Consider the following 13409-nt stretch of genomic DNA (forward strand, 5'->3'; position numbering starts at 1 on the left):
TAAACTACAAGTTGATAGATTTGTTTCAGCTTATAGACATACTTTTGGGGAGACTGATTATTTTAAGAAATATAATTCTAAAATTTGTTTTTTAGACTATGGTATTATTCTGGCAATTAGAAATGAACTTGGTTTAGCGTTTGAAAACATCCTCTTTTAATTTATACAGTAATTCAAATAACACTGGACAGCCAAAAAATAAAAAAACAAATAAGCAAACAAGCAAAAACCAAAATTAAAAAAAGCAAATGGCCACAAAACCATTCAGTGGCTGAAGCTTCCAATAGATGCCAGAGGCAGTTTGGTTTACAAAAGCCATGTTCACAGCTGACTGGTGCTCCCTGGCTTTTGGGGCAAAAGCAGTGTAGGTCCTATAACCTTCAAAAGGTCTTTCTGGATATTTCTTGGTGTTCTCATTCTTTCCCTGCATTCCCTGGCTCACCTTCAATAATTTTGGGGCTATCTGGCAATTTCTCAGAGGCCCCCCATCAGAATCTGGTAGTAGTAGCAAAGTCTTTCCTTACCTTCTGCAGTGATAAGGTTCCTTGGGTCGAGTCAAAGGAAAGGCTACATCAATGTCAGCCTGAAATTGAGTGGGCAGCCCATTTGCTCCCAGAATCAATTTCTAGGCAGCTCCCATGACCCTCTCTCTCTCTCCTCTGTCATGAAGAGGACTTAGAGTGTTAGGATTTGAGAACCACTGAAGAAAGACCTCAGACCCAAATTGTATGCAAGAACGAAGAGCATTTATTCTGCAGAAAAAAACATCATGCCATGATGACCACAGCTTCAGAATATAGACGAAGGACAAAAAAATACAAGCCCCTTTTACAACAGAAATTGCTTATTAAATCTTATTTCTTCTGAGATAACAGACATTCACATTCCAAATGCACATTCCAAATGTGACGAATGCTTAGCCAGATAATTACTCCTAGTAGATACACACGTAGACATTCTCTGTTATAAACTTCTTATTCAACTTATAACCTGAATTCATGTGAAAAACTTGCAGTGAATTTTTTACCACGTAATCATGCTCTCTCAAAGTCCTATAAGTACTGAGAACAGGAGCAGTAACAGACCTCCCTCCCCTTTTCTTGTGGAGATGCAATTCCTGCAGAGATAGAACAAAGATTACTTTACCTAACCTCTCACTATTTTACTATGACAGGAGACTATTTTACTAAACAGGAGACTAACAGGAGACTGTAGCTTCTAGCCTTAGAGCAACTCCAACAGGCAGATCAGTTCTGGAAGCAAAGTACCTTGGTTTATTATTATATTGTTAGATTCAGCTTTCTGGGCAATACTGGGAATGTGAGGCGGACAACAAATAGAATCTAGAGAGTCAGGGCCTGCTCCTCCTTCCACCTGTGCTGGCTGGGCAGAGGCAGCAGCAGTGGCAGCAGGAGCAGGAACATAATGGGGACAGAGATCCTCCTCAGGAACAGAAAGGGTGAGCAAAGCAGGGGGCCCAGGATGACCCTCCTCTAGAAGAAGAAGGGGTGAGGTGCAAAGCATTTGGTACAGGTGGCCCCAATCCTCATAAACTATGATGGGAAGATAGAAAGTCCCCTCTTCTTCCGGCCATAGGTGGTCCATTTATTTCTGTAAGAGATGGTTAGTTTGTGAGGATGAAAAACCAGACCCGAGTCTTCTATGACTTGGAGAAGTTCCTGAAAATAGTTCAGGACCAAATCCAGTGGGATGCTTTGTTCCTTTCCCATCCTAGGAAAAAGAAAAAATTGTAAGAGAGGACAAAAAGCACAAACAATACATATAGACAGACACAGAAGGACATTCCCCGGAAAACAAAAACAAACCTAAAGGCTGTCTCTGGTGCTCCTTGCACACGGACCCACTCATAGACCCACATCCAGTTCAGAATTCAGATGAGAACTAGCAAATTCTCCAGCTTCTGGTAGGGGTCAGGTGCATCCTCCGTAGCCCCTGGCCAGGTGACAAAAATACAAGTCTGCTTTGTCCCACTTGACCTCCGGATTAAACCCTAAACAGAATTAAACCCCAATCAGAAACACAGATATGGACAAGATAAAAAAGCAGCCAGGTCCCTGGACTTACAAATCGTTAAAACACTCCACTGTTTGGGTCAGGTGGCCTCCAGTAAATCCCAACAAGCTATGAAATGTGAGGGTCCATGATTCTCTGAAGAATGACACCCAGAACTTAAATAGTATGTAAAAGCAAAGAGTGTTTTATTCTACAGAAGTCCAGCATGCTGAGGTCTCCCATAACCAGAATAGAAAGACACCCAAGTGAGCTTGCAGGCCTGATTTAAAGCACATTAGGGAATTCTGGAGTAGGTGACCTCTAAGTTAATCTGTTGGGTCCATCTCTATGGACATTCCATTACCAGGGCGGGGGGGGGTCTGGAAATGTACTGGGGAGGTCTGGAAACTATTGCTGAGGAAGAAGCTGAGAAAGTCTAGAAACCTCTGCTAATCCATTGTCCTTGCCTCAAGCTACGTCATGGGGCAATTTCTGAATGAGACATGGAGTTGCCTGCGATTGCCATGTCCGTGGAAACAAAGATTTTAGGTCTAGTCTTCTAAACTGCCAATTTGAAGCCTGTCATGGAATCATCCTTGCCTTCTCATAAACACATGGAAGAAGTGAATTCCCTGTGTTCTGTTTTTCTTTCTGTCTCCTCTTCCTTAGGTTTTCCTGAGCTCTAAGAGGAGGTATTGATAGAGTGGTCTAATTTAGGGTCACATGTTCCAGGGCGCCTCATTCTATGCATGATGTCTAGGTGAGGGTCTCTTTATTTTCCCATCTGTTATGGGAACAAGCTTCTCAGATTATGATTGAGCAAAGCACTGATCTGTGAGCATAGCAGAATATCATTAAGAGTTCCTTTATTGTTATGATTGTTGTTGTTGTTTTTATATAAGAACAATAGTATTTGGTTTTACCCTAAAACCCTGGGCTACATTTTCTCTGGTTCTTGGTTACTTAAGCAGTAATGGAAGGCAGTACATCATTGTAGATCAAAAGGTCTGTGCCTGGGTTGATTTCTCCTTTGGTATTATACAGAGTAACTTCTTTAACCATGCACCATAAGGAGTAAGGATCAAGGTTCTATGTAGACATCAGCTCAACGTCATGTTGAATGAGTTGTGGAGGTATTGTTTTCAGCAATGGAGACTTGCTGTCAGTTTGTGGAGAGCAATCTATAATCTTGAAAACAGCATGGGATGTTTGGCATTCCCATGGGAGTTCTTTGACTAACAAGTCAATTATATGTAACCCAATCCCAGTAAGTAAAGCTTCATTTGGTGACAAGTGATGTCTAGTTGGGGCTCTCTCCATTATTTGGTCATTTCATTTAGGTAATCTGCATATATTTATCTATTTTAGGAAGCTCTCCTGTATTAGGATTCCATAATACTCCTCCATTGTCACCTAGTTTTAATTTTCTTGCCTTATGTTCCCTCACTCATACTACTCTTCCTTCCAACTCTCTACTCTATTCTCCCATTCCAGCCCTCCTTCCATAATTATTTCACTTTCCTAGAGTGATCTAACTGCCACCCTAATCTCTTACTCTATACTTAATCTCAGTGGTTCTATGGTTTTCAGCTTGATTATCATTTACCTAGCAGCTAATACCCACATAAAAGTGAATGAGTACTGGATTTATCTTTCTGTGATACCTCATTCAGTATGATTTTATCTAGTTCTATCAGTTTACCAGTGAGTCTCACAATTTCATATTTTATAATGAATGAACAATATTTACTATGGAGAAGTATCACATTTTCTTTACCCATGCTTCTGTTAAGCAATGTCTAGATTGTTTCCAATGTCTTGCTATTATGAATAAAGCTGAAAATGGCTGAACAAGTGTCCTTCAGTAGAGTGAATGTTCTTTTTTAAAAAACTTTTTAAAAGGTTTATTTATTATTATATCTAACTACACTGTAGCTGTCTTCTGACACACCAAAAGAGGGTGTCAAATCTCATTATGGATGGTTGTGAGCCACCCTGTGGCTGCTGGGATTTGAACTTAGGACCTTTGGAAGAGCAGTCAGTGTTCTTAACCCCTGATCCATCTCATTCATGAGTGATATAGCTGGGTCATGAGGTAGACTGATCTCCAGACTTCTGAGTTATGGCCACACTGACTTCCATAATGGCTGTAAATGTCCCTTACACCACATCCTCACCAGCATAGGCTGTCATTTACATATATATATATATATATATATATATATATATATATATATATATATATATTGATCTTGGCCATTCTGACAAATGTAAGAAATATGAGATTAAATCTCAAAGTTAATAAAGAAAATGAGTTCTTTAATTCTCTTTGTGGGGCTTTGGTATCAGGTTAACTGTGCCCTCATCAAAACATTGGTCATTGTTTCTTCTTATAATATCTTGTCAAATAATTTGGGGAGTATTGGCAATAATTCCTCTTTGAAATTCTGGTAGAATTCTGGTCATTTACACTTTTTTGATTGGTAGACTTTTAATTATGATTTTGTTTTATCAGGGAAGACAGGTCTATTTAAATTACTTTTCTGACATACTGCATTTAACATTGGTAAGTGGTGTGTGTTAATACAATTATTTATTTCTTTTAGATCTCTTAATTTGGTGTAATATAGGCATTCAAGACATGACCTTATCATTCATTGGGTTTCATTTGTGATGTTCCCCCTTTTTATCTCTAATTTTGTTACTTTGCAACTTCTCTCCTTACCTTTTAGATAATTTGCATGTGTTTTTGCCAATTTTGTTGATTTTCTCATAGAGGCAATTCTATGTCTCATTGAGTTCTTTGTAATTTTGTTTGTTTGTTTCCAGTGTATTGATTTTAGCCCAGAGCTTGATTGTTTCTTGCCATCTACTCCTTTGGGTATGATTTCTTTGTAGTCTGGAACTTTAAGGTGCTGTTAAGTTACTAGTATCAGATTTCTTCAAATTTTTAGGTAGACACTTAGTGCTATAAATTTGACTTTTAAGATACCCTTCATTGTGTCACATATGGTTGCTTATGTTGCTATTCATTTTCACTCAATTCTTTAGTAATTTCTGTTTTGATCATTTTTTTTAATTAAGTAGTGAGTTGTTCAGGTTCCATGACTTTGTAAGCTTTCTGTTGTTTCTGTAGTTGATAGCCAGTTTTATTCTATAGTAGTCATATAGGATGCAGGGTGTTATTCCAATTTCTTGTATTTGTTGAGACTTGCTTTGTGTGGAACTAGCCACTTTTGTAGAAAGTGTCAGGAGGTGCTGGTAAGGTATGTTTTTATCTTGATGAACTATCTCTTGATGAGAGAGTGGGGTACTGAGGCCTCACATTATTAGTATGTGAAGATCAATACATGATATAAGCTGTGTAGTGTATGAGCTTTGGTTTGATTATTTTGTGATGATGTGAATTTCATTTCTAGTCTACTCATTTTGGTCTTCTGTATGCTTTTTGTACATTGATAGGCATGTTCTACTTTATGTTAAGGAAAATTTCTTCTGTGATATTCTTGAAAAACATTTTCTCTGCCAGCTTCCTGGATTTATTCTTCTTCCTCTAATTCTTATAATCCTCGGATTTTATCTTTTTGTATTTTCTGAGATTTCCTGGATATTTGTGACAGGACACTTTTATATTTAATATTTCTTTGATCAAGGTAACTATTTATTCTATGGTACACTCAATGCCTAAGATTCTCTCTTCCATCTCTTTTATTCTGTTGGTCAAGCTTGCCTCTGAGGTTCCTGCTTGATTTCCTAAAATTTTTATTTCCAGATTCCTATGAGTTTTGATTTTCTTTGTTGATTCTGTTCCTATTTTTCAGTTCTTGAACTGTTTATTTTCTTTCTTTTTCATTTTTTTTAAATCAATTTCCTTCCATTATTTCCTTGTATTTTCATGGATTGCCTTAAAGGATTTATTCATCCTCTTTAAAAAAAACTCTATCATATTCATAAAGGGTATTTTAAGGTATTATCTTATACATTAACAATGTTATATTTCACATGAACTACTGGAGTAGGGTTGCTAGGATTTAGTAGAGAATTATTGCCCTGGTGGTTATTGTGCTTTTCTGCTGGAGTTTTAGCATCTGTATTTGTGAAGATTATATATCTTGGTTTTGTTGGTGGTTGTTCTGTTTTTTTATTTTTTATTTTATTTCAGTTGCTCTTTTATTTTTAGGATGGTGTGATGGCTGTGTGTTGCCTGGAAGGAAATTCTTCTGGGATCAAGGGAGGTGTGGTCGTTGAAGGTTACAAATTCAGTGTGGTTTTGGTAATATGGATGGACTTCAGGGAAGATGTTATATTTCTCTGTAATTGTGCCTCCATAACATTAGTCTATGATTCACACCTACTTCAAATTCATGATAGCAGATAGTTGGAATTCAGAAACTTGAATTTAATGGTATGCTATTCTGATTTTAAATGCTCTTAAAATGCATTTCTTATATTACATTGCTTTTAGGTCAATAGATAATCAGATATATTTGAACTGGTTCTCACCTGAGATATGTGAGATAATAAGAAAAGCAAACACAGATCCAACATGGAGAGGCAAGTGTGAAGAGAAAACAGTCAGCCAGCCAAGAAATTTGTTTCCAAAATATGGTGCCATAAGAAACACTGATTTCATGGAAGGATACCAATAAGAGACTATTTCTGAGAGAAGAGAATAAAAGAGTCATGTAAATGAGAATTCAAATTAAGATTGAATAATCTTAAAAAAATAAAGCAACACTCCAAAAGTAAACAGAAGGCTATGAAATGAAATCAGTTGGATATGTATCAAGGACTGTTGCATGTAGACAAAAGCACAATATTAATCTCAGAAACAAACAAACAAGAAGTTACCCAAGTGTATACCCTTCACTTTGAGGAGTCTTAGTTCCTTTGGGATTGAAGACTTGATACTGATTCTGTTGTGTAAGAACTTGGAATATTGTCCAACAAGCAAGCTCACATTTGTCTCTCCATCAAAAAAGCCTGAGACTCCTGGCAGAGAAGAAAGCAAAGTATAAAGAATAGGCATCCAAGTTCACTCCATCAATGTGAATCCTTTTTGATTCAAAGTTAGCATCCCTTAACCTGGCAATGCTTTGTAGAAACTAATATGTTATCAGATGCCTAAGAAGGAACAAAGCTTGGAGGAAAGTGAACTATTGTGTCTTGAACATTTACTCAAACAGATAATCTTGCTGTCTACTTGATTCTCCAATTTCTAAAAGATCTATAATCACATATTCAAAGTGGGAATGGGTCTGTTTGAGACAGGTTCTGCAGGTGCATTGAATCACCTGTAGCATCTTCTACACCGTTGCTCCTCTACTGAGGAGACACATCCATGGAGGTATGATCTATTCAATACCACTAGGATACTGTTTTTACATTAACCAATATAAACAATATATTATATTTCAGATGAAGAGTTATAGAACCTTTGCTAAATCGCTTTGTGAATTCATGATCTTACTTAATGCTAAAACAGATCAAAATGTAGATGCAGCCCATTTAGGCCCTCAGGGTCTGGACTGTATGGAGTGCTAAACATGATCAGTGAGCCAAGAAGCTGTCATCACCACAATAGCTGGTGCCAAGAGAGTCCTGAGCAGACTGCTCACTGCTGGCATGCCTCTCTGCCTGACAGTGATGCTGATGGTAAGGACACACTGCTGCTGTTCTGGTCCTTGTCAGAACAAGAAATCAAAAGCAGTTCTACAAATAGCCATTTCAGTAACTTCTAGGAACCAAATACAAAACATTACTGTTTTGTGTTAGGGAGAGGGACATCGGAGGCAGGCTGACATCTGTGCTATGAATGGTACATGCCATGCTTTGTCTTGAACAATTATAGTCTTCTCTAGGCAAGCGTGATAACTGGAGGTTGAGAAGAGATATCAAACTCTTTATAATCCCTTCTAAATTGTATTTTTAGCTCTACCAATGTGTTATTTCTGTAACTACACAGACAAATATATGGTCAGGTAGATTTAGCATTTATAAGAGTCTTTCGCTCATAAGCATTAAAGAAAAATCAAGTGAAGAAAAACAAAAACACAGTCAAATCTGACACTTATATGAGAATTAATATTATGTCAAAGTAGTTATATGATAATACATTCAATTACAAAATTAACACTTTCTAATATTTAGTTTTAATTTTAAGTATTTTATCTGGTAATAAATGGGCAGATTTTCCAGTGTAGAGTACATTTGTTCATCTCTTTGTGCATGTCAACAAAACCTTCTGGATGGAAAGAAAATCATGATATTGAATAAAAAAATACCAAAATATATAACATCAATGCATTTTATATGCTGCTGTAATACCTGTGAGACCCCAAACATAGCAGAATGAAAAAAACAGGATTGTCAATGATAAGAGTGCATAGATGTATGCATGTTCTGAACTCCAGACTCCTTATAGGCATACTGACAGGAGCCACAAGCAATGAGTGCAACCCACTCATGGTGCCATATATCTCCAACGACTGAAAGGGGCCTTGAAGACATTTAAGAATTATCAAAATAGAGCTGGGCAGTGGTGGTGCATGCCTTTAATCCTACCACCTGGAAGGTAGAGGCTGAAGAATTTCTAAGTTCCAGGCCAGCATGGTCTACAGAGTGAGTTCCAGGACATCCAGGGCTACACAGAGAAACCCTGTCTCACAAAAANAGGAGAGGAGAGGAGAGGAAGAGGAAGAGGAAGAGGAAGAGGAAGAGGAAGAGGAAGAGGAAGAGGAAGAGGAAGAGGAGAGGAGAGGAGAGGAAAGGAGAGGAGAGGAGAGGAAAGGAAAGGAAAGGAAAGGAAAGGAAAGGAAAGGAAAGGAAAGGAAAGGAAAGGAAAGGAAAGGAAAGGAAAGGAATCAGGATGTTGAATATAAAATACCAAAATATATAACATCAATGCATTTTATATGCTGCTGTAATACCTGTAAGACCCCAAACATAGTAGAATGAAAAAAACAGGATTGTCAATGTTAAGAGTGCATAGATGTATGCATGTTCTGAACTCCAGACTCCTTATAGGCATACTGACAGGAGCCACAAGCAATGAGTGTAACCCACTCATGGTGCCATATATCTCCAATGACTGAAAGGGGCCTTGAAGACATTTAAGAATTACCAAAATAGAGCTGGGCAGTGGTGGTGCTTGACTTTAATCCTACCACCTGGAAGGTAGAGGCTGGAGGATTTCTGAGTTCCAGGCCAGCATAGTCTACAGAGTGAGTTCTAGGACAGCCAGGGCTACACAAAGAAACCCTGTCTGTCTCACAAAAAAAATGAGAGAGAGAGAGAGAGAGAGAGAGAGAGAGAGAGAGAGAGAGAGAGATACAGAAAGAGAGACAAATAAGAGAAGTTTGGAAGCAATATTTGTAACCCTCTGACAGACTTTAAGCACCTACAAAAAGTGATTTGGGGAAACCTGGGTGTGTTGTAAAGGTATTTTGAAGAGTACAAAGCAAGCCTTTTTTGTTATGAAGTGTTCTAAATTCCACCTTGATTAATAGATAATTTTTAAATATTTATTTTTTTTCCTTTTTTAGATTTTTTATTAGATATTTTCTTCATTTACATTTCAAATGCTATCCTGAAAGTACCCTATGCCCTTCCCCACCCTGCTCCCCAACCCACTTACTCCTGCTTCCTGGCCCTGGCATTCTCCTGTACTGGGGCATATAATCCTCACAAGACCAAGGGCCTCTCCTCCCAATGATGGACGAGTAGGCCATCTTCTGCTACATATGCAGTTAGAGACACAAGCTCTGTGGGTACTGGTTAGTTCATATTGTTGTTCCTCCTATATGGTAGCAGACCTATTTAGCTCCTTGGGTACTTTCTCTAGCTCTTCCATTGGGGGCCCTGTGCTCCATCCAATAGATGACTGTGAGCAAACACTTCTGTGTTTGGCAAGCACTGGCATAGCCTCACAAGAGACCAATATATCAAGGTCCTGTCAGCAAAAACTTGCTGGCATATGCAATAGTGTCTGGGTTTGGTGGCTGCTTAAGAGATGGATCCCCAGGTGGTCTAAGTCTAAACTTTGTCTCTGAAACTCCTTCCATGTGTACTTTGTTCCACATTCTAAGGAGAAATGACGTATCTACACTTTGATCTTCCTTCTTCTTGAGTTTCATGGCAATGGCTTGTGCTGTAAGATCAAGAGTTAACAAATGGGACCTCATAAAATTAAAAGTTACTGTAAGGCAAAAGACACTGTCAATAAGACAAAAAGGCCACCAACAGATTGGAAAAGGATCTTTACCAATCCTAAATCTGATAGGGGACTAATATCCAATATATACAAAGAACTCAAGAACCTGGACTCCAGAAAATCAAATAACCCTATTTAAAAATGGGGTACAGAACTAAACAAAGAATTCTCAACTGAGGAATACCAAATGGCTGAGAATCACCTGAAAAAACTGTTCAACATCCTTAATCATCAGGGAAATGCAAATCAAAACAACCCTGAGATTTCATGTCACACCAGCCAGAATGGCTAAGGTCAAAAATTCTGAGCACATACCCAGTAGATGTTCCAACTTGTAATAAGGACACATACTCCACTATGCTCATAGCAGCCTTATTTATAATATCCAGAAGCTGGAAAGAACCCAGATGTCCCTCAACAGAAGAATGGATACAGAGAATATGATACATTTACACAATGGAGTACTACTCAGCTATTAAAAACAATAAATTTATGAAATTCTTAGGCAAATGTATGGATTTGGAGGATATCATCCTGAGTGAGGTAGCCTAATCACAAAAGAACTCACATGATATGCACTCACTGACAAGCAGATATTTATTTTCTTTTTAATGATTTGTGGGTGTCAATAGGTGTGTTCACCTGTGTAGAGGTACCATCAGAGGAGGAGGCCAGAAGTGTCTGTCACTTTGTCCTTAACTAGACTAACATGTGATTGTGAGCAGGCATCAATCTCTCCAAATCCATAATAAAGAGACTTTTTATATGAACATGGTATGTGTGAAAAATTACTTAACTGTTGGTATTATTTAATATGTCAAAGCACACACACTTTACTTATAATACATTGTCCTGGTTGCTGTTTATCTAAAATTCAACTAAATCCATATCTGATAAATTATTTAAGGAAAATTGGATAAAGAATATTCTTGTGATTCATTGATATTTTAAATATGTTTTTAGACACTACTTATTCTTGAATTTTTTATCCACTTTCTTATTTTCTTTTAATATGCTCCATGAAGTCTTTAATAAAACATATTTTAATTCTGTATTTTCTGTGTGTGGTGTTTGGCTTGCATGTATATCTGCATCAGGTTTTCTCCTGGTCCCTGAAGAGACCTGAAGAGGGTATTGGATCTCCTGGAACCGTAGCCGCTATCACTTGTTAGTGATGCTATGGATTCTGGGAATTAAACCTGATTTCTCTGGAAGAGCAGACACAGCCTCTAGCCACTGAGAAATCACTTTATCCCCATTGCCCCATCAATTCTTCAATTGTTGCATTCTTTAATGTTAATTCTTTCCTTGTGCTGTGATTTATCATTTATAAAATATGTTATGCTTATGAGGTAGACTACAGCACTACTATAACAATATGTAATACATTTTAGCCATATTGTCTTCCTGCGTCACTCTCCACATGCTGCTTCACCTTACATTTCCAGGGTAGTGCCATTCAGTGTCATATGTGCCTGGGTTTATTGTTGTTCTTGTTATTGCCCTATTGTTATTGTAGTTCTACATTTCCACATGTGGAAGAAATTGGTCATTAGGGACTAGCTTCTACCATTTACTTCATGACATCTATCTCAAAGCACCTTTATCTGAAAACAACATAATTTCACTGTGTTTTTGTGTTTAAGTTAAACTCTATAATGGTTGTTTCATTTTTTGCTTGTTTGCTTTTTGCTTTTTCAAGGCAGGGTCTTATTTGTAGCCTTAGCTGTCGTGGAAATTGCTGTGTGAACCAGGTTGGCCTCAAACGCAGTGATCTTCTTGCCTCTGTCTCTTTAGTACTGGGATTAAAAGCATACACTACCAGCTCCCAGCTTTAATGATTGGTTCTGAATTATACATATTCCATCCTACTGTGCAGACTCAAATGCCTGGATTTTATGGTTGAATTCTTCCATAAGGGGAGAACACACTTGATATGGCTAAAAATAATCAAGAAGTAGGTCACGGGGTATTAGGAATATTAAAACATAGAAACTTTAAGGGCAGTTTTTACTTGTTTAGGTCTTCTTGACTATATAATAAAATTACCATCAATACACATCATCAGTATATGCTCTTAAAGTAGCAATATGATTACTTATAAACAATATCCAAATTACTACTTAAAGAACAGGTGAGCAATTTAAGATGAAGAAATATACAAAAGTGTACTCAGGAGGGGTGTTGAATTTAGAGATGACCTGAGATGCACTGCAGTCATATAGAACAAGGTCTTGAGTGTGGCTGCACTGTTATACAAAGCAGCAGTTCCAAAGGCAGTAGCGTCATCAATGTCTGGTGATATGTTTCATCTATTTTGTGAATATTCTTGGGGAAATATTACCAAATATCTATTCACCCTATATAAGGATCCACTGGCAGATACAAGGAATTTTTTATCCACATTTAAATGAACTTGTAAGTTTATTGCTATTAATTACAATGGCGTATTGCTTACAGAAACAGGTATGACTTGAAATATGCATCATTAAAAAGCCCACCTTGATATGGGTGATTATTCATGAAAGCTCCATTCCTGTTTCTCTCTAAACAACTTGCCTGAGCACCCATTAATTATTACTGCTCATATAACCCAAGAAAGGGGCTTTGGGACTCTCAAAACTTTCATAAGCCCCCTGAGCCTTGTAAGATTTATTTACTTCCTGAATCTTAAAAGTTTCCTCTCTCCATCAGGAGAAAATGTTGGAAGAAAGCCCTGCACAATATAGCCCAACTGAATAGTTCAGATATTATTTCTTCACCCATTTAAAAAAAAACGTGATTTAACAAATAATCTTTTGGCTTTTCTGTTTTTCTCCTTTTTGTTTGTTTGGCTTTTGTCATCACAAAATATTAATGGGAAATCAAAAAAAGAAATACATAGATTAGTTTATTCTCCTAAACTTGAGATACTGTCTAAAATACCAAGAGTGAAAAGGTTATCAGCTTTGATCATGTATGGTGAGAATAATCCTTAAATACTTTATGTTTTACCTTCTTATGCAATAGTTTAATGCTCAGATTGCTAAAATTCACAGACTAAAGTATAACATAAACAAAAGGAAGAAAAATGGTTTAATAAAGCATTTAAAATTTTATTTTATTTATTTATTTATTTATTTTTATTACGTATTTTCCTCAATTACATTTCCAATGCTATCCCAAAAGTCCCCCTTCCCCCCCC

Source organism: Mus caroli, chromosome 1, assembly GCF_900094665.2.
Source record: "Mus caroli chromosome 1, CAROLI_EIJ_v1.1, whole genome shotgun sequence".
Taxonomy (NCBI): Eukaryota; Metazoa; Chordata; class Mammalia; order Rodentia; family Muridae; genus Mus; species Mus caroli.